This window comes from Lepidochelys olivacea (assembly GCF_965140295.1).
Source record: "Lepidochelys olivacea isolate rLepOli2 genome assembly, chromosome: 2".
In the NCBI taxonomy this organism is placed as follows: domain Eukaryota; kingdom Metazoa; phylum Chordata; order Testudines; family Cheloniidae; genus Lepidochelys; species Lepidochelys olivacea.
Window position 1 is genome coordinate 55,610,001 of NC_140412.1, and position 20,750 is coordinate 55,630,750.

The following is a 20,750-nucleotide window of genomic DNA, read 5'->3' on the forward strand; positions in this document are numbered from 1 at the left end:
GGCAAAAACTTTCCACCCATGTCACGACAAAGGGGAGAAGGTAATTAAGTTTGAATAGAGGGATGTAACCAAATATATTATGCATTTAAAACAGCAAATTTAAAAGGGGGGAAATGGAAAACTTCACAAGAGACAATACTGAGTGTGGTATTGCACCAGATTATTTTCTCCTCTATTCCCCTTATGATCCTCAAAGCCTAAATCAGCTATCATTCCAGATGGTTTTTTAACTTTTATAATGAAATCTCATGAGACTGATGTGTTCTCCCTCTCCCTCAAGATATGATACTTTCTTTGTTTGCTACACTGAAGAACCAGTGAGAAAATGTACATGTTGGCAATAATATTATAATAGGTTTTGGAATTTTTAATTTAATTATAATGGTGAAGAACTGTTGCTTTACTCTCCTGTCTTCTTTCCACAGCTTTAATGAAACCACTGCAGCTGCAATCTCAGCGTGACCAAGCTATACTGGTTTTGTTTTGTTTCAGGAAAATGTCATAATCAGTATGCAAGATGAGCCTAAGAAATAGGCCCATCTCTATAAACAAATTTTGGATCTTTTTACCCATTTGATTTCTAGCTTTGCAGATACTCTAATTGAAAATTAATAGTTTGCATTGGTGTGAGACAAGAACACGAACTCTAATTATCTGTAGTACCTCTTTCTGATTCTCTCTTTGGTACTGTTTTGCTACTGTTCTACCTGATACTGAGGTTTTGTAGTGATTACTTCATTAATGGGAAAGGATGGCCTAATCAGCGAACGTATAGCTAGAAAACTGTTGTTTGCCAATACCCAAGAGGATATATCAACTTTCCTCTTTTCTTTCTGTTTAAAGAAAGGTGCATCTGAATGATAGTGACCCAATGAGCTATAAGCATTAATCACCTCCCTTTGTCTCATCTATGCAAAGTAGGATTAGAGTTAAAATTCTGACTGCTTAATCCCTTTGATTTTCCTTTACTAAATAAATATTAATCTACAAATCAATCAGGTCCTGTATCATAATGCACACAATATAAACTACGAAAAGCTATATAAAATACTCAAGCATATGGATTAATGAAAAGAGTCCCCAAGTATTCCCTTTTCACCCCCAAAATCCCTATTAGATTTGGAAATTCAAATTAATAAACCTGCTAAATATAAACCTTAACTATGGAATCCATTTGGGTTTTTTCTTTGAAATAAATTTGCTGCATTAATCATTTTAGGAATTAATACATCATATTTACTGTTTTTATCCATATGTCAATACTCCCAATCTGCAAAGCCTTCACAATTTAATCTCTTTAACTGCAAAGTTAATTTACATTATATATTATTTTAAAATCACACACAAGTACGTTACATAGAACTAGTTAGAAAATTAATCCTAATTGTCTTCACTAAAAATTACACCGTTAATATCTCTCACCTGCTCACAAACACTGGGAAATTAATAGCTTATTTTAACAAGCTTAAAAAATTACAGCCGTGTTTCTTGTTTCATTAAATTTACCACGGGTTTTTGACTTTGCAAAAATATGACACAGGGCACTTTAAAGAATCGTGTACAATGCAATAGTCTTTTAAAGTGTGTGAATTATCATACATATTTTGTTTTTATTCACAGACAAGTGCTACTTTTGCAACATGCACACACCTTCTTAGCAAATTCAAAATTTAAGACAAAACTAAAAATAATAATAAATATGAAGGCATTGTGGTTCCAGATATCCAGTCTGTCTCTATTATCTGACAACAAACTTTGCAATAAATGTTTTGGTTCAGTTTTTTTAAAACAAAAACCAAAGGCCCACAAGCCCTTTGCTTGCAAGCTAACAATGCTGTAATTATCTTTATAGAAGTAATCGCAAGCCAGGTATTCATGCTAGCATTCCAATTCTCTTAGCAATACTCCAACTTCAGATGATTTCAGAAAGAGTCTTGATAGGATAGGTTTTAGAGTACATTTTAGAAACAGAACATAAGATACTTCTAATGATGCATTCTCAAAAGAAAATGTATAGTGTTCCTAACAGTATTAAAATATTTAAATATTATTTCATAGTAAAATCAACATGGTCAATGAAAATAGAGGGCCATTTGTTTTTTTTTTAAATAGTATAGTCAGAAATAAGGCAGATTTATTTCTAGAATAAAATAGTGGCTCATTTGTTGTGGATATCCAAGATCAACTGGGCATTTTATTTTTTATAATGCAGAGTCGTCATTTTTTACACTGCAAGTTAATTTGACTGCTGTGCATAAGTGAAGTGAGCAATTCAGTAATTAACTTTTGTGTTTTAAAATGTATGAACTTTAATTAGATTTCATTATAAACAAACAAATGTCAACCATAATTATAAGCTCCTTGGTTTAACCACATATTATCCCTTTTCAAACAAACTTGATGTCAGACAAATTAAAATCAAGCAGCCAGCAATTTTGAGTTGAATTTTACATGATCTGCCAGTAACCTGATTACTTTAACTTCAATATCATTACAGGAAAAGTATTTCAGGAAAAATAATTACAAGAATTCCAACAGGAGACAAGCTTAATTGTATTGATTCAAAAGATGCATGTCTATAGGAACCATGTTGAAGGAATAATGTTATCTTAAATCTACAGTTACTATTAAAATGAAATTGTCTGGCATGAAAAAGGCAATTTGAGATTGGTGTCTGGAAAACCAGAGGTACAAAACTAACTGAAATAATTATCTTTACCCAGTTATCTTATACTTTAAGCAACAAAATATCAATGTGGAACAACTTCAAGGCATGAATGAAGGTTTGCAGGTTTATTTACTGACTGGTGTATCTATTAGTACCAGGAACAAGTGGAGCTGTCAGGACATAATGAAGGTAAATGATTAGTTAGCACTGAGACTGAGCTCTTCTTCAATGCAATAAGAGTTAATTAAAGTTTACCACTAAACATCAACCAAAGCAGGATGTTGATCAGGTTTCAGCATTAAGTGCAAACAGACAATGGTTGGCAGCAATTAGTGCAGCTATCAAATTACATGCAATGATAATTATACATTTAAAATAGCTAAAGGGCTAGTGGGGGGAGGGGAGAACCTAATCAGCCCTCTTTGACTACATATACTCGAAGGGCAGGAAACAGGTATCAGATATTTCACTTTAACACTGTAAATCAATAGAATTAAACAAAAAAGGTTGTACAAGTACATTATCTGAAAGAGGACAATTCACTGTACATGAAATGGAAGAAATCTGTAGACAACTTCTAACAAAGATAAGTACTAGTTAGATCAAATAAATTACTTTGCTGCTGCCACTCAGTGACACCCGTAAACAAGCAGAGAAGTGTTTGGGGTTTAAAGGCCAGTGGCTGCAACTTTATTACAAATTTCTACAACAGTCTCAAGGTTACCTGGCATCTTTAGTCCCTGGGGCCACGTTCATATCTCTGTGAAGGCCTGAAGCCTGTGACCACAAAGGGGAGTTTCACGTGCTAGCTGCAACCCCACTCCAAGGAAGACTAAGTTTACTCGAGACAATTACCTGGTATCTGAGCCAGAGCCTAAGGCTCTTCTGCACACCCATTTCTCTCCACCCCCTGCAGTCAGTGTGTGTTTTAGCCCTGCCTGTTCCTAAACTCATGGCTAAGATTTGGGGGGGAAAGGGATTAAGAATCAGATCACCCACTTTCCCTCACAGTGGAATTCGCTTAACAAATTGTGAAATACATAATTACTAATAACTGCAAATACACTAAATGCTGAAGCCTCTCTCCACCACATCACAGCCCTGCTGCCAAGGCCTCAAACTCAACAATGATATAATGGAGACAAGGTGAGTGAGGTAATATCTCTTATTGGACCAACTTCCATTGGTGGAAGAGACAAGCTTGCAAGCTTCACAAAGGTCTTCAGGTCTGGAAAAGGTAAACCAGAGTATCACAGCTAAATACAAGGAGGGATGATTGTTAAGCATAAGGGGTTAACACATTACAAGAAACCACTTAAAATGAAGTGGGCAATTAACACCTCTGCAGTCATAGGACAAAGGAGGCTTAGTAGTAGATTACAAACTGTTTACTCCTAGGGGAATTCTGTGCCAAAAAAATAAAAATCCTACGCACAATATTTTAAAATTCTGCAAAATTCTGCGTATTTTATTTGTCAAAATAATACAATATAATCACACCAGTTTCATTTATTTTGGTAATTTATTTCAGAATACCTGTCACCAAATATGTCTGTCACAATACAGACCACAAAAAAGATTCAAAAAATGTTTTTGACCAATAGATTCCTTACTAGGCCTATTAATACAGAACTTTGAGTAATAATTCATTTAATCTGAAATACAGACATGTACTTCCCTCAGAAGCAATGCAAAAGGTTGGGGGAGTTAGGGGTAATGGAGGAGCTGAGGGAGAGGGAAGTAATTGCTGGGAAACAGCCTGGGTATGAACTTGGAGGGTTGCTGGGTGTGGGTGGGAAAAATATGGAACAGTTTGTTTCCTTGGAGGAGGGGGTTCGTTAGGGGGCCTTTCCCATACAGACCCTGGCTGACGCCTAGCCTCTCTCATTCAGTCAGGCCCATCTGCCCTGTCCCAGGGTGTCCCTGTGCCCCCACTCAGCCATCCCATCCCCCATACCTATGTGTCCCTGCACCCCCTTCCCCATGTCCCTGCACCCCCACTCAGTCAGCCCCTCCCTCCTGTCCCCATATGTCTTTGCACCCCCACTGCCATTCAGCCCCTACCCCAGTCTGTCCCCCCCACTAGCCCTTCTGAACCCCAGTCTGTGACCCCCCAGCAACCCCATGTGCCCCATGTTGTCTGTCCCCCACATATCCCATGCCTCCTGACCTGGCCTCACGGGCAGGGCACTGTGAGGAACCAGCCTCTTCTCTTCCCTATATGTAGCTAGCTGCTCCCACCTGGGAGCAGCTGCTCTCTGTTCTGGTGCCACAGTGGCCCCTGGTGGGTGAAAGGAGTAACTGCAGCACTTCTTGGCAGAATGGATTTCCTGCTAAGAAAAAAAAAGTCTGCGTGGCATATGAATTCTGCGCATGTGCAGTGACCCAGAATTCTCCCAGGAGTAAAATTGTTGTAATGAGCCATAAAACCAGTGTCTCTGTTGACACCAAGATTTTTTAGCATCTAGCAGAGTTATGAATTTAAATTCACAAGCTCGTCTTTTGAAGGTGTTGTGCAGGTTTCCTTTGAGGACAAGGAATGATAGGTCAGATATTGACTTAAAAGTTTGACTTTGTGAAAAGTACTCAGCCACAGGCGATAGGGTGATCTGATGGCAATCACCAACAAGTTCAGTAGCAGTATATCACTAACATCTAGCCTTTACTGCTGACACCAGCTAAATATATGAGAGGAAAGTGAAAAATTCCCAGCACCAGCATCACCATGCGATGAGGGAAAACTTTCTCTCAACCCTAAATTGGCAGTCTGCTGAGCCCTGTGCAAATCAGCAAGAATCCTGAGTCCCCTGAAGTGAAGATACAACCAATGCCTCACAACTGCTATTCCAAGACTGGTGAAATGGTGGAAGAAGGGGCAAATACTCTCTTCAGGCGAGCCACCTCCATGCTTTCCCTGAGGCACCCAGAAACAAGCCAGGCGGACTAGTGTTTGAACACACCTAACACTCAGACAATTCCTGAGCATACTCTGCCCACTAGCCAATTCAGAGATAAAAGGAAGATGGCTGGCTCCTGCCAGCCCAGAATGATACAGGAATATGATCATCTGAGCCACCTTCCTATCTTGGCATCAGCTGGATGGGCTTGGCAAGTGAAAGCGTCATTTCAGTTAAGGTGTTCTCAACCTGAGGGTTGCAAACAAGTGACAGAAGACCACAGCCACACTTGTCTTTCCCATGTGTTAAAAGGAAGGAGGTCCCAGTATGGAAAAAGGGAGTGTAGTAATAAAAGAACCGGGGGACAGACCATTAAATTAAAAGATGTCAAATTCAAAACTGATAGAAAGAAATTCTTCTTTTTTATACAATGCTGGATATATGGAACTCATAGCCACAGGACATCACTGAGACCAAGAACTGAGCAAGAGTCAAAAAGGGATTGGACATTTATATGGATATCCAGAGTTAGCATACTAATGTTAACAAAAATTTTGACCAGGATATTACAGAAGAACTTAAGAACGGCCATAGTTGATCAGACCAAAGGTCCATCTAGCCCAGTATCCCTCTTTTGACAGTGTCCAATTCCAGGTGCCCCAGAGGGAATGAACAGTACAGGTAATCATCAAGTGATCCGTCCCCTGTCGCCCATTCCCAGCCTCAAACCTCACCTCTTCAGGGCTTAAGCCAATCTCTAGTTATTAGAGACCAGGATGAGACCTGGTATGTTCAGCAAATTATCTCACATCCGACTACTGGGGTTTCTTGCACCTTCCTCTGAAACATCTGGCACTGGCCACTGTCAGAGACAGGATACTAACAGACCTCAGTTCTGATCCAGTATGCCACTTACCTGTGGTGTGAATTAAACTTTCAGAGTGAGGAAATGCTACTATGGGGAGTTTGACCATCTTATTTTTTTGTCTGAACTAAACAATGCAACAATCCTGCATCTTGGCAGGGATTTAGACTAGGTGACCCTTGTGGTCCCTTCTAACCCTATCATTCTGTAAGATTTCATCAGCATTGGCTGGTATTTCAATGAGCTACATTTACTTCTACTGTATTTTCTTCTATAATTTTTACTGAACGTTAAAAAAATTAAAATCTGATTTCCCTGTCAGTTTTGAAAAACCTTTAGTTCAGATTTTTAAGATCACATTTATTTTAATACTATGATAACCGTATAAAATTAGACACATATACGGATGTAAAATACATTAAAATGGGCTTTGCTGTAATGTTGCCTACCAATTATGGCTTGTGCTGGAATGTGTGTAAATTCACATCACTAAAATTATTTTAATAAAAAGCCTCACTGTTTTGCACAGTTATTGGGCTGCAGCCTAGAGCAATTCTGTAGAATTTTTTTCCTTAACAAACCTCATTTTCCCAACTAATTCTGTTATGCTAGGGATTTGTGCACAGAGTTGGCTAATCCCAGTATTTCCCTAGAGCGGAATCTAAGCTATGGCCCACTCCCAGCACAAAAGTGTCTCCAAAAGCCCTTTCGCCCCCTTCAGCACTCATACACTCATTGGTCCTGACATTTTCACTTCAGCCATGACAAATGAGCTGATGGCTGTGATCAGATTGCACACGAGGACTGCTTTATCTAAAGACATATCATTAGCTCTCATCACTATCTTCCAATATGACTCCTTTTGTTTAATTTGTTATGAAAATGCAAGTAAATTTAAAAAACATCTGAACCCTAAAGTAACAACAGATAAACTTCATTAAAGGCAAAAAGAAAACCAAACTCAGACAGGATCAGAAAAAAGCTAGCATTAACTAAATGTTTCTCTGGGGATTTAAGTAACTGTACTCAACCTCTGCCCTAGTGCAAACATGCCAGTTGACCGTCTTCAAAAGGTCCCTTCCCCCATGCTGGACTGCTAGCACTACTTGCCATTTTTAGAGAGACATAAATAAACCAACAGCAATCAAACATGACTAATAAATAAGTAAGCCAATTTCTTTGTCTCAGAACTACTTCACATATTTTTCTGTACCATCAACATGCATTTTCAAATGAATCTCTTAAGGAGTATAGTGGTGTACAAATAAGATTTTTCACTTGAATCAGTTTTCTGACTTTCATTAACAACACTAACACTAAATGCTGTCTGAAGAGGAAATCTTTCAATTCAGTATTAATACTGCAATCTTCCTGTTAAGTTAGAATCTAAGTACCAGTTACATAGTTCTTGTTACATCTACAGGGTTTACAAAGTATATATTTGTCGTAACCTCTTCTAGCAATTCATCTGAGACTACACACACATCTAGATGGAGTCAACTGTAACACAACAGATCTTGGGAATGGAGGTCATGCTTTGAGATAAAGTGCTATTCACTTTTGGACCATGCAAGAAGCTCTTTATTCCTGTTCTTATTGGCATCAGTTCCCCCTTACCAGTGCAAGAACAAAGCCAAGTGCTCGTGTGAGGTTTATGAATAAATCAAAGGTGAGCCACTTTAAGTGCTGCCCATGATTTCCTTGTTGACAGTGAGCACTTAAACAGGCTTCTATGACCAGCAACTCCTGGCAAATCTTAATGGTTCCTAATCTGCACCCTGCTTCATTTCAGGAGAGAAATGACTCTCCCCATTTTTTCTCAAGTCTTCACCTTTTAGGTAACTGTTGTCCCACCTTCTTAGAAATGCACATTCTGGTATTGTCCCATTTCAATACCAAGCCTGCATGTTAACACACAACTTTAAAAACACCCTTTTCTCCCTAGAAAACAAATTACAGCTAATAAAAATATTATTACACAGGTCAGTCTAAATAATTCCCAGGCAAACCATTAAACAGTTCTGCATTTGTTTAACTTGCATATAGGTTCATTTAAATAAGGGTTTCTAATATATTTTTCCAATTATTAAAATCCTGTCAAGTAACTACAATACTGAGAACTAACACACTGTGTTTGTATGGCAAGAAGTAAAATAAGAAATATTCACAAATTCTTGCTCTTAAATTTGTTTAGATAGTTTTCTAAGGATGTTTGAATTTATTCAAGGTTGTGAAACAAATGGACATAAGACAGTAAAGTCAGAGTTTGAGCCCCAAAACTCCACTCCGAACACATTATCATTAACTCAGGCTAGGACATAGGTATTACAGCACATATAACAATAATGCCAATTATTACTGATGCCAATAATGCCCACATATACCAGACCCATGCTGTAATACATAGGAACAACTGTTTGTTTATGGGACAGGGTTTCAACATGTAATTAAACCCACAATTTTTAATTTCTTGTCCTTTATTTTGGACGTGTTACCTCCAATGAGATTCAATCTACTCTATAATAGCCAAGCCATTGTTATGCTTTCAGTCACAGCTATTTATAAAATGACATTTAGACTCCTTTTTATCTTGGTATTCTTCCACCTATTCAAGAGAAGTTGCAACCATACCACCTTGGTCTGTGATCTCATAAGCTAACCCCAGCTGGGCCCAATCAGCATGGAGACTTCCAAAGAAAACATAGTGCTGTAGATGATTCAGTAAATGTCATTTCTCCCTCTAAGGGCCCGATCCAAAAGCCCACAGAAGTCACTGTGAGTCTCTACTCACACTAACTTCATTGGGCTTTGGATCAGGCCCTAATTCTGAACTAGAAGCTACTGTAATGCTGGAGGATCCCTCTTTCAAAAGAGATATAAATCCAAGGCCCTGACCACCTGTGACTATCAAATATCCAGTGACACTTTCCACCAGAGCTGGAATGTTTACCCTGATGCACTAACTGATTACCAGTTGGAAAATTACATTTTGTCTAACTACAATGATCTAGTTGTTTTTGTGGGATAAAACATTCTTAACTTTCTTTCCCAAGTCATTGTGTGGCATAGTTGTGGGGTGCTGTTTGTGTACTGTGTGACACTTTCCACCCTAGAGACGGCTGTGTCCCAGTGATGGAGGAAGTGGTTTCTTGTAATCAGTTTATAATAGTTTCAGGGGTTTGGGGGTGGCATTTGCTATATAAATGTCAGTCATTAACTTTAATTTTATAAATGCTAAAGCATTTTCTTATTTATACCCTCAATTTTACAAATTGAGAACAAAATCTATATTCCTCTTCCTGTCAAACAAACAAACATTTTCACATTACACAAAAGGTGAGGAGAAGGGTGAAGAACATGAGGGTGGTACTCTATAAAGAGCTGCTTTCCATGCGGACCCTTACCATCTGAAAGCGGAAGTAAGGACCAATGTGCTTGAAATAGGGAGAAACTGCACTTTGCAGTGGTTTGGCTATGGCACCTCACACAGGGAACGTTGCTCTGTGTGGAGAACGTTGTATAAAACTTGGGAAGTGTGAGGAGCCTTCTTGTCTCCTTGGGAAAGTTGCTTTGGGGCCTTTGCTGTCTCACAAAATGGAAACTTTTATCTCCAAGTGGGAGGTGGGAGGACATGCACACTTGTTTTCTTAAACTGGAGAAGATTCTGATCTGTAAACCTATAGCAAATATTGTAAATCTAGAGTAACCCCATTTACTTCTTTGATATGTCATATTGTGAGGAGCTGCTAGTGACAGGTGACCTCAGATTAGGGGAGATGCTCTATGAGGAAGCCTCAATGTCAAATTGGAAAGAGCAGGCCTTCAACAACCTTTGCGTACAGACTCACAACTCTGCTATTACCTGGTTGCTGAGAAGAATCAGCCGCCACCAGCCCCGCCACAAAACCTCACCTAGAGCATGTCACCTTATGTATTACTTCTTCATACACAGAAAATGTTCTACTAAAACTTCTTTCCAAAAAGACAACATCTTTTATACAGGATTTAACATGAGTATTTTTGACTAGAGATTATGGGCCTGATTCTCCTCTCATTTACACCATTTGCACACCATTGTTTTACACTAATGTAATTCCACTGACTTCACTGAATTATTCCTGATTTACACTGGTGTAAGTTAGGAGAATCAGACACTTGATTTTTGTCTGTTTCAGATGAGTTAGGCTTCAGTCAATACAGACACTCTGTAAGTCTTTCTTTGTTTTAAAGGCAGAGCATTTGCCTATTTAAATACATCCTTAGTTGTGTGTCTTACATAGCAGAGTATGTGCATTAGTTGGACTGCAGACCCATTACAGTCTGTGTGTTTTCAGAGATCCCATGGTCTACCTTGTACATATAGTCTTTACTTAGTGAACTATTGACCTAAAAGACTATCACACCTACTTAGGAGCTGGTACCGCCTATCAGGTCAGCTTGACAGCCACAAACATGAACTAAGTCAAAAAAATCCCAATTTCTAGGTGGGTTTAAAACTGTTCTCAAAATTACCAAAAGCAAATAAACTATATTATAGACAAATCACTTTCTAAACGTCTTTTTTTAAACTCAAAGGCTGCTTTGAATAATGTGGACATATAAAAGAGTGTCTTAACACGGTAAGCTTTTATTTCATTCATAAAACTTGGTTAAACCGTTCCTTTAAAAAATTGTTTAAAAAGAAAAAGTCTGTCATAGACAGGACCTTGCATTTGAAATTCCAGCCTGGTGCAAACTTTTCTAGCCACATTTTGAACCCTGAAAAACAGGAATGATAAATAAGAGTACTGTTATAGCAGCATTGAAGTATAACTACTAAACAACGAAGGAACTACAGAACACCCATGTTAAAGACCAAATCCTGAAGACTTTACTAGAGCAAAAGAAGGGAGGAGTTTTGCCTGAGTAAGGACTGCAGGATTGAGCTCTAAAATACTTCTGAATCTTGCTATCAACACGTATGAGTACCACAACGAATATTGTTTTACTAATGATGAACCTAGAACAGTTACCAAGAAATAAGTGTCTCTCTTAATTTCTCACATCTATCAATCTGTTCACATAAACATATAATACTTTGCATGTTACTGAGATTTCTGGATTTTAGAAAGTATCTGAAATACTCTGGGTTTCTACCCATTCAGTAAGACAGCAGACATCACATAAGTTACTATTAATCCATGTGTTATCCAATTCTACAGTGGCTGGAAAATTGCCAGTTACAACACATGGTGCTTGGTTAACAATATTTTAAAATACAAATGAATGTATTTTTTAAATTAACACATTTTTCTTATGGAAATACATCAATAAACCCATCTCGGTTTGAGAGAACATCCTTTATGTAGATTTCTTCTTCATTTAACAGAGGTTTTAAGGAATTTCATAAAGTTAGCAATAAAAGTTTCCAAAACCATATAGAATTTCTTCAACTTCATCTAAAAAGTAAGGAATCTTTGTGATCTAATTAAGATCAAACACTTCTGGCTGCAAATAATTCCATGCTGAATTGGCAACCTTACTTCAGTCATCCACTTTTACTTCTGAATTCTTAAATGTGAATCTAGCCGTTTAAATATTATCCAGTCAAGTACAGCACTAAACTGGCAAGCATGTACAAATGCAAGTTCTGCAAACTAACAAGAGCAAACAAACAAAGATAATACATGGTAGAGTCTACCAACACTTTTCTATAGTGCCATTAAATTAATAACTATTTAAATAGATATATATATATATATAAATAATCATCTACACTGCAATCGATTTACATATGTACAAAGAGAACCAATTCCCACTTTCAAAACTGTCTCAACCCTTAAGGTATTTTAACTGCACTAATTACTGCTGAGAGAATATAACTATGAGCACTGATCACACTGTCAACAACTAACCAGTTACAGCCCTAACATAAGGCCTGATCCTGCTCTTTTAAAACCGGCATTGCCTTTAATCTGTAACTTTGATGACAGTAGGGTCAGACCTTTAGTGATATGGGAACCTACTGTAAGTGTATTAAAAAGTTAAAATATATTGATACAATTGTGCCAAAATATTGTTCATTATATTCATATACTAATTTCTATTTAAATCAGATTTTTCCATGTTAAGTACTGAATAAGAGAGTATTTTTCCCCATAAAGGCTTACAGACCACTTAACCACTTAACGAAGTCAGAATTCATAACTTTTTCCAAAGAGAAATAGTTCATTAATTAAAACAGGTGTTAACTAAATGCAGCTTGCATGAATAACAAACTTGATTAGACTATTATTCTGTACTGATGCATAATTTCCATTGGAAACTTTTAAAATAACTCCCCACCTCCCACCCCCCTCCCCACAGGCAAAGTACCCAATAGTCAATATTTGGATAGCCTGTCATGTTCCTGGAACTCTTCTACATACAAACCTGTGTTTATCATCCTCTAGCTGCAGTATTATCATACATATTACTTCACATGATGATGGAAACTCAGGGCATCTTATAAAGTTGCTGAAATCTGAGCTTCTGCTTGTTTTCTAAAGTCTTGGACAAACATAACTTTAGGGAGAGCTGAGCATAGGCATAAAGAAAGAGGAGCCTGCATTTTCATCTTCCTTTCATCTTAGTCATTCAGTCAACCATTCAGTGCCCTATTCAACAGAGCTTTTCATTATGCAAAAAAATGCTAATCCTTTTCCGATGCTTTCACACTTGTATAAACCCCCATTCCTTCGACTGAAAAGCAATTATATCAGTTTACCTTTCTGTCAAAAACAGGATTAATATTCCAATACCAGAATCTCCTTTATTTCCCTCTCTTTTGCTTTAGGAAACTGGAGATTATTAGTGGAGGTATTCCTTCGAGCAAGAATACATTATTCTAAATATGATTATGTTAACTAAAGAAAAAGGGGGAAGGGGAGGGAGAGAAAACCTTCAGTTGCTGCGGAAACTCTTTTCAGTGACAGAACTGACCTTCCCTTTGCAGAGGCCTGAATAGAATGAGCCTCACTCTGGTCTATTAATCAGAAACAAATTATGAAAGAATGTGGCTGGACTGGTTGACACTATCCTGTCTTGGGAGACTCAGTAACAGCCTAGTAACAATGTCCTCTTCATGGGTAATGAACAGCCATGACAAATGATGCAGAGAAACTATTTATTTGCATATGCAAATTCTCACACAAGGGAAACATGTACAAACAAGTGTCATTGTAAGGTGGATTAGGCAAACAACGCTTTCTTTTTAGGACATTCTGCAGCCCAGAACATTAGTCAGCACAATTAAACCAGTCTCCATGGAGACTAATGAAATTTCACCATGGTATGAGTTAAATTAGATAGCTAGTTATGTGTTTCCACAATCCAACTTGAAATCCATTATTGTTTCAGAACAATACAGCAATTGTGCCTGGCTGATCTTTGCCAGCTCAACAAGCTCCTAAATTGACAATCTGCATATGTTAATATAATTAAGCACTAATTACATGAAACTTGTACATATTCACATGCACTTTCCCTGGGCGCTTTTCAATTTGAACCCTGGCCAAGTCTTTAACCCTTTGAATGATTTTGGAGCAGGAAAGCTCTGCCTTGTGGGTACAGCCCCAAGGCAGATGCAGAAAGGCTCTTCATTTATAAACACAAAGCTTAACCTGGCTTCTCATATTTCTATCAACAAGGCTAGAAAATATTTTTGTCTGAGCTGGCGTGGGGTGGAGAGAGAGGGGGGTGGTTGGAGGTACTTTAAAGACCAGCACTAGTATCTCTTTGCATATGAAAACATTAATATTTACCCAAATAAAATGTTACAAAATCATTTGTCCTCACTGGCATAGTCAGATCCTTAAAGATCAGAATTGTCAAAACCTAGAGAGGGTTCGATGTCAGTGCTCTGACAGCAACAAAAATGGAAGTGAGCAAAGGAAAAAAAGAGCAAGCAGTAACTAATGAGCTTTACATAAATATATGCAGAGGCAATTAAGCAATGTTAATTACTATGACAGCAGTTAATTGAATATAATTAGATATTTTAAGCCACTGACTAAGGCATAGTTAAGATTAATTTTATTGAGATTAATTGTAAATAAGAATAGATTAACTCTCTGTTTTGACAGGCATAAAAAGTAGTTGTGCAAATTAACTAGGAGAGCAGAAACTAGCACAAAAATCATATATTATTTTAATGTCACACCTCAGAATCATCTCCTCAATAAACATGACTTTTCAAACTCAAATAGACAGGAATCTTGAAGAAAAACAAACAGCTTGCAGAGATTAAAGAGCCTTTTGTCCTTTTTCATGTGCATTTCTTTTAGCAGACTAAATTAAGCGAGTCTGGTGTACGTTTTTAGGAAGGAACATTTCACACTGAATGGAAAAAATGTTCTATCACATATGAAATTCATGCAGCTGTGCGGAACTTGGTCCAGATGGTCTAAGACTATAAAACAACACCAAATGATAGACAGTAGGGCCTTCCCAAGATTATGTGATAAAGTCACAACCTCATATTTTGACCTAAATTTTCTGTCAAGTATTGTTTCCTTCCAGATCAGAATCTCCATTTTAATTTTTAACTGATCGTGAATATTCAAAAGGACATTCTTAATATATGTTGCTGATAAACATCTATTTAGAAATCATAAAATATTTGTAAAAGGCCCCTTTGCTTCATTAAAACAATGCTGAACTCTAAATACAGGAAAAAACAGCCCTGGTTCTTTTAACTATACTAGACTGTTCACATCACTTACATTAGAAAGGCAAAACTGTCTGTTTTTAAATATTCTTAAACCAAAACCCCAAACACATTCTCACAGCAGATTAATTCATGCATGATGTTTAAGAAAATTAACAACAAAGCTGAAGAATGCTGAACAAATCACTAATAAGAAAGGAGCTTCAATTGATTTTGAAATAAATCAATAGGTGATTAGCATAATATTTTTAAAGCAATAGACTGTATATATATATTATATAAACATATATATTATATTTTCAATACCTTTTTAGCTCTTAATCGAACAAGGGCTTTACAATACTGAGCATGTCCCTACATTGACTATCAACTTCTTTGGAATGCCTTTGGTCTTTTATAAAGAAAATCCAAAAACGGTCTGTGAAACAAGGCTACGACAAGTCATTCTGCAGTGAAAGATTTTAAATCATCCAGCCTCTTCTAATAGACTTGAGACTTATTGAGGTAGAAACCATAAAAAATGAAGAAGGGAAATTTAATCCCTGAAATATTGATTTGCACATTAATATCATATAGGCAGAGGGCAATTTGGCTTCATGGAAATGACACATTGTCGACCCTTGGTGAAGTCAGAGCCAATCTAACTGCTGAACATGTCTGAATCTCAAGAGTTATTAAGGGCTTCCCTTCTTGCCTTTATGACTTTTCTTCAGCCTACCAATGCAATCTTAAATGTATTATCTTTAAGAAATAATTGTAAAACCTCAGGGGTTTTCCAGTTAATGGAAGGGAGGCTAAACCACATCAGATTCTGAAATGCAACATTAAACCCTTGCAATCAACAAAACCACCTCAATTCTCATCCATCCAGTGCAGGATCTAATATTGTTATTAGAGATAATCAAATTTCATTGTGTAAATTTAGGCTCATGGTCAGAATGGAAGCAGTAAATTCTGCAATATTAAACAGTGATTTTCTCATCCCCCTTTATATGTTCTTTGCTGGTACAGCATCTTTTAAAAATAAACCCAAACTAATAAAAAATCAAAGAACAAAAATGTGCCCATATTCTGAAAGATGCAAGTCATGCCATATGTTATCTGCAAAGGTTTCCTTTAGTTTGAACTTGGTCTAACTGATAAGTTTCATTTTAGAGAATAATAAACCAGTATCCCTGCATAAACCAATAGCAGGTACTATTACTGTGACTTACACAGATGGTTTACCTGACCTTTCTTTGTTCCTTGGGTAGGTTTCACTTTTGCAGATTTACGACTTTCCCCCTATATTTCATTGACCCTATATGCTCATTATAATAAAAATGAAAACTATTGAATACATGTTTATGTTGAAGAAGTCCAAAAGCCAATGACCAGAGGATAAATAGATGCTACAGTGCAGTGTGTGGATCTCTAGATCGTATACTATAAATATTCAAGCACAGATAGCATGAATAACTGAATAATCCTGATGAGCCCTGCACTGAAGCCAGGTGCAAAAGGTTAAAACAGCTGGCTAGCCATCTTTTATTTTTGTGTGCCTTCCTGCCGATTGAAACCGTAAACCTTGAAAACTATCAGATATTCCCTCAAGGCTGATTGTTTGGGGGTGTTTTTTCATTATTTATTATTTCATTCAGCTTAGTAGGATCCCCCAGACCAGAAGAAAAAGAAACTCCTTAAATACAGTTAGTTGAACAGAAAGTGGAGTAATAATGATAAAGGCTTTTCCCCCCTGCAGTTTATTTTAACAATCTTCTTTGAGCACCTTCCCATCCAATTGTCCGTATTCCTTCTTTAAAAGAAAAGCACTCGGCTTGTTCTGTCAGTTTTTCCAGTAAATATAAAGTAAAACAAGTGTTGATGGCACTGAGAGTGTTACATACCCAGGCTGTGTTTTTGCATTGCTCTCAATGGAAGCGATCGATGCCCATGTCACAGTCGTGTCCCAATCGCAGCCAAGTCTCTGCCTCAATCTAACCAACAACAGGCAGGGCTGCAAAGGCTGCTCACTACCTCTTCCATCCATCCACCACCAAACTAAAAATATAATACTACATATGATGCTTAACCACTCCACCACCGCTCCTAGGGATCAAGCCACTGAAAATCCAGGGGAACACAATTAAAAAAACAAACAAAACAACAACAGCCCTCTCTCTTTCTTCCTGTTTCTCTCCCTCTCTCTCCTTTTGCCAACTACATGATCCTTGATTAAAAATGGAACAGGGTTTTAAAAACAAAAACAAAACCAGGAGAGCGAAATGGAGCAGAGGAAATGCAACTGTCAGAAAACGGGATGGTCAGACTTCCTGGGTGAACCTGCTTGTGTCTGACTCAGTGTAAATCCACCATCTTCAGCCTGGCAAGTTGTCTTTTGGTTGTTTTTTTGGGGGTGGGGGGGAGCGGGGGGGGTGTTCTGCTTGCGATCTGAGCCTTGGTACCTAAGGAGGAAGAGGAGGAGGAGGAGGGTGTGTTACTGAATGGGAGCTAAAGCCTCCTCGGGACGGAGCTGAGGTGAAACAGGCTGAACCCGACTGATGTGCCTCCCCTCTCGGCTGGACCCAGTGCCCCAAGCAGCCGATGAGAGACCCTCGGCCGCCCGCCTCGCAGGTAACAAAAGAAATACCAACCCGTGCGTTTGCCGCTGCTGCTGCTGGGGGGGATGAAAGAGGGGAGGAGTGGAGGGGAGCGGCCGTAAGTTGGCACCGGCTGGGGGGAAAGTTTATTACCATTTTTACAGGGAATTTCATTGAAGGCGGAAGGGGGAAGCAGGGACGCGGCTGCCATTAGCCGCTGGGTCGGCAGGGATGCACTGGATCCCCGGCACAAGGAGCCAGAGCAGGAGCTGTGCTGCGTTATCACGATTTGTGTCTTACAGCATCTTCCTCGGGTTCAAAACATACCGATTTCCCCGTAAAGCCTTGGCGGGGGGCCGCTTAAGCCAGCCCCAGAGCCCAATAGCAGCGATGCCCCTAGCTGCTGGCGAGCTGCTCCGGCAGCCAGCCTGCTCCAGACAGCGTCCGTCAGCACATCCCTCTAGCCAGCCGGGCTCCCAGCAGCTCTGTGGAAACTGACACACAGGCAAAGCACGCTGCTAACGGGCTCTGCTTCTTCCTGCTGCTAGAGACAGAGGAGCTCACAGCTTCTGCTGCTGCGAAACCTACCTGCGAACACAGTACCCCACACACCCCAGCAGCACCCGCACGCACACACACAGTCCGGATCCCCTCCGTCCTGCTGGGATCTAGCCCCCTAAAAAGCGAAAGTTGGGAGAAAAAACGGGGAATCTGCGCCCCCCCCCCAAAAAAATGCACCTCAAACTTTTGGGGGATCAAGCTGTGAAAGAAGGTGAAGGGGTAAAGGGCTGGGGGCTACTGGCAGGCGATGACTTCTGGCAGTCGTAACATTTCTCCTAATCTGACAGGTTTTTTCCAGCTCCCTAAAAATGCAAAATGGGGGGGGGAGAGTAGGGGGGAGAAAAAGACAGCCTCTTCTGGAAAAACGTGTAGAATCCTCCACTTAATCCAAAAGTTAGAGCCCGAAAAATGTCACCCCCCAGGATAAAAAATAAAAAGAGAGCGAGAGAAAGAGAAAGCAGCCCCTCCTCCCCCAAATGAGAGCAAATATTGTACCTAAAAATGGGGAAAGAGGCAGAAAAAAGGGGGGCGAGAGAGGGAGAGATACATGGGATCTGGGGATGTGAGTGTGTGTGTATGTGAGGGAGAGAGAAAGAGGCAGAGAGGGAGAGAGAGAGAGCGAGCGAGAGCGAAATATCAAAGATTGTGCAAGATCAGCCTGGAAAGATAATCGATACTCGACCTAAATTTAACACAAACTACTCAATAAAAGTTAAAGAAAAAACTTACTTTCCATTTCCCCTCGCAGTTCCTACTGGATCTTCGCCTCTTTTTTTGTTTTGCTTTATTTACTTAACAGCTGATCACATCCAAGTAAACGAGAGAAGGTTCATTTAAAAAAAATAAAAAAAAAATAATCCTCCAACTTTATTGGGTGGAAATAAAAATGATTGAGCAAGAAGTGGGGGGCATAGAGCAGTCCTTTGGGGTCCGGGAGTTGTTAAAGCATGTGCCGACCGCGGTCTCGCTGTTTGGTTGTGAAGGGGTTGGGAAAAGGAGGAAAGGAAATGAAAATCCGATATGTCTTTATTCTGCTAATTATTATCGTTTTAGCCCTGTTTAAAAAAATGGCTGATTAAGTTGAGTGCGCATGTCTTTGTGTGTCTATTCCCGATATGCACTCTGGGAATGAGCGAGAGAGAGAGAGGGAGAGGAGAGAGAGAGAGAGAGAGAGAGGTGTAATTAGTGAGGTGATCAACATTCTCCAGACTGCAAATGACGCGCAGCCCCGGACTTAGAGAAGCTGGAGCTGCCGCGGCTGCTGGGGGCTCGTAGGGGCTGCAGGAACCACACAACCAGCCCAGAGAAGAAGGGGCAGCAGGAAAGGAGCTTATGGACACAAACACAAGTCTGCAAACTTCATTAGTAACACAGACACATACACCCATACACACAAAGTAGATGGCAGGGGAAAATTAAAAAAAAAAAAAAAAAGAAAAGGTGGGGGAGAAGTCTTGCTCTTTTAACTGCTCAGGAATTGAAAAGAACTGGGTGCAAATTAATTATTTCACCAGTGAGGGGGTTTTGGTTTTGGTTTTGGTTTTCTTAAATGGGGATTTAGTAAGAAATATGTCTGGAATGGGATAATGAATGTGGAATGCCCCCGTAAGAAGAAAGATAGTGTGTCTAAGATGGGAAATATCTACTTATATAGATACGGAGAAGCATTTATTTACACACACACACACTCAGTTGTACATACACGCACACACACACTGTATTTGATACCTACGATATAACGGGTTAAGGAAATCAGCAAGATAAAAAGCAATGGCAAATGAACTATAAAATATCCACAATAGACAGAGTTAACAAAACGAAGTAAATACTAGTATAGGGAAAGAATACCTTTGTATACTATACATGTAGTATAGTACATACCATGAACCACCTTTAGGACAATTATTGATATTTTATTAATATTTTGTCATCTAAGTTATTTTATCAGGCAGCTTCATTTCTTGAAAAAAAAAATCTACCATGATGAAAAATAGAGGAAAACGTACAAATATAATTATAAGTGGGAATCTACTACAGATATTGTCTTGTATGGGATTTAAGGAGATTGTTTCTAATTTGAAAACCTAATTATCCTAACCTAATACAGTACTACAGATGTGAATATGAGTGACACTTTCATTAAAAGATAATTAACAAAAACTAGGAATAGACATACTTTAAAATATCCCCTACTGAAGATAAAAAAAAAAAGACTATTCAAAGAGTCTGGAATACACCGCAGGAACACGTGCAGATTTTTAATAATGCTATTCCAGAAATGGGTATACCATAAAAAATCACTAAGTAACAGTTAAATACATGGGATATTTACAATACCAGGGACCTTGCGCAGGTGAACCATAACCTTAGAGCTGACATGCCTTTGAAGTTGGTGATACATGTCAAAACCTTGTCTTAGGCCTTAAGCGCCAAATACCAACAGAAAGGTTTATCCCAATCCCCACAAATCAGAAGATATAAATATGCACCTTTC

At 38.7% G+C, this 20,750-nt stretch overlaps 1 protein-coding gene across 4 annotated transcripts in view; it reads right to left on the reverse strand.

The window, feature by feature from the left end:
- The window catches only part of ZFHX4 (zinc finger homeobox 4), a 173,928-nt gene extending 154,633 nt beyond the window's left edge, over window positions 1-19,295 (reverse strand). For 3 of the 4 annotated variants that reach the window (XM_084619226.1, XM_084619225.1, XM_084619223.1), the window contains exon 1: window positions 18,986-19,295. The gene's annotated coding sequence lies outside the window, so the exon portion shown is untranslated. Of the gene's footprint in view, window positions 1-17,002; window positions 17,437-18,985 lie in introns of those variants that run through there. The other variant, XM_084619224.1, reaches the window with a different exon arrangement.
- Window positions 19,296-20,750: the final 1,455 nt, after the last annotated feature.